Raw genomic sequence first — 2,597 nt, 5'->3', positions numbered from 1 at the left:
ATTACTTTCCCGCGTCACGTTTTCCCCCTCTTATATATACCCGCCTACCCCATCTAGTAAATACTAGAGCATTCGCCAAAGTACAGGATAGTTCTAGTTCTAGAAACGTGGCGTCACTGTAGTCACGTGACTCGCTGACGCAACAATAATAAAAGTAAAACTGGTAGGTTTTGATGTCGATCTAGGCACTTGGAAAGTTATTTCATCTCCTTGTTATAAAGATAGCAGACATTCGCACTTGGTAGGTTTTGATGTCGATCTAGGCTCTTGGAAAGTTATTTCATCTCCCTGTTATAAAGATAGCAGACATTCGCACTTGACAAATGTAATTTATAGACGACTCTTTTAATCTACGATATTTATAAAAACAACTACTAATAATTAATTTATAATTGATTAAAGCGTGACTTAATGTAAAAAGTACAGATAACGCACCCATGTTGATAATCAGAAGATTAAACCAAAGTGTACAAGACTGTGGATCCATGGTTAGCTTCCCGTTGTCGCAAAGAATCGTGCTTTGCTCCTTGAGGACGTTGGTGTGTTATAAAAGTTATCCAGCTATTTAATTAAGGTGTTTCAAGTGTTGGCAATGGGTGCTGCGTTCATTTTAGTCAATAGTGATACCAAAGTAATATATTCCCCAAGGTAAATATAATATTCTATTGATCAACAAGTTTATTAAAATATTTATTCACGACTCAACATTGTTATGAAAAGTTTAACAATAGCAACAAATACATCTTTAGAGACTTTTAGTAATATATGTATTAATTATATTTAGTCTAATAATTAATCTAAAATGCATCTTTTTTAATATGTGCCTAAATATTTTCTATGCTTTATGGAAGAATGTACGATACGCCCTCTGTTAATGTTTCAATGTTGATAAATTATATTTATAAGAATATTTCATATTTTGTATCCGTGCCTTATTTGTGTAGAAGACTGTGTAAAAATTTGTAATAATCGTTCCAAAGAAATAAAATAATACATAACGAACGCTGATATATCAGTTTAGTGAAATAAACATTCTTTAATTAAAGGTGTAATATATTTTATAATATTTAGTATATACTGTATAATTAATAAACACACTATGTTAACATTGTCAAAGACGGCGCTGTATTAGTTTCCACGCAGACTCAGTAAAAACATTGTCAAAGACTCGGAAAAACCAAACTTCTTCGATAGGTTAGACTAAAAATGAGGCCTATTCTACTCGTTCGATTTACAAAATTATGTAATTATGTTGTTTAATATATATAGGTGCAGAAATTAATTCAACACCCAGGATTTGACATCGTTTTTTAACTCATTAAACGAGTTTTACGTTTGTTGTTGAGGGCAAGGCGTTATAAGCCCTTAGGCTTACCGCTAAGCCATGGGAAAAAGAGGGGCAAAATCTTAAGCGCGATTAAACGTTTTCTTACATAATTACACAAATTGATTTGAAATCTCGTTCGGACTTACATAAGTAGAGAGAATAAATAAGTAATTAATCTAATTTCATACCATTTTAAGTTATGATAATACAAGAAAATACCTTTAGGTTTGATGTTTTCTGTATTTATTTATTTTTAGCCGTGGCATAGCGGCTCATATAATGGCTGAGTTTTTCAAGTACAAACCTTTAGCTCATAGCTCTATCATATCTTGACCAATTTGTGGTCTAATTACAGTTTTGGACTCAGGAGGTCAAACCCTTACGTTTGGTGTATTTGACCACGCTCAAAGTCTCGTAGGTTAATTTACTCTAATCCTGTCTAAAAGAATTTCAATTTGAGAGTAGGCTAGTAGATATCGAATCGTGTATACCAACATGGTCATATCTCCCGTCCTACTGTTACATTCCTCGAGCAGCTGGAGAATGAAATGGATATTCATGCTATTCCCATATGAAGACATATTGGCCAAATCGCCAGATGTAGTGATTCTAGATTTCTTTGTGATCGAACTGTGAAAATGGTCCCTGGGAAACAGTCATTCACATACACTAGATGGATTATGAAAGCAAATCAGGGAGGATTTCTGTGCTTTGGACACGACAACTTTAGAATAGAGTCTTTTGAAATGGAAACTATGCTGCTAGGCTATTTACAATAGGTATGTCGAAGTACATGTTCAGTACGTATGTGTTTATGGTGATTTACCTGTCGTGTTTATTACCGGAAACTTGTAATATATCTATTTTGACTTTTTTGTTTCATTCAAAATTTTATAAAAACCAGGACGACGATAAAATAAACGAAAATGTTTTATTACACAGTTATCACAGACGCTTTTTACATACATCATATACTGTGATATTAATCATTTACTTGACTCATTCTGTGCCAAAATTTTAAGATGATATAACTAACTGGAAGACATAGGTGTCGGAACATGAGTGGAGCAGGGGCTCTGTCATCTGCAGTACAGGCGGCAGCAACCACTTCGGTTACCTTATAACTTTAGGTTTACGCTGTTACGACAGCGGAATTCACGTGACGTTGGTAACACGTAATGAGTATCTAGAACGTTCGTGAAGGCTCGAGTGTTTACCAGACGCCCTCTATTTCATATATATGAGACCGGCGAGAAGTGACGGCATAGAT

Source organism: Limulus polyphemus, unplaced genomic scaffold (assembly GCF_000517525.1).
Source record: "Limulus polyphemus unplaced genomic scaffold, Limulus_polyphemus-2.1.2 Scaffold8072, whole genome shotgun sequence".
NCBI lineage: Eukaryota > Metazoa > Arthropoda > Merostomata > Xiphosura > Limulidae > Limulus > Limulus polyphemus.
This window is presented reverse-complemented; position numbering follows the sequence as displayed.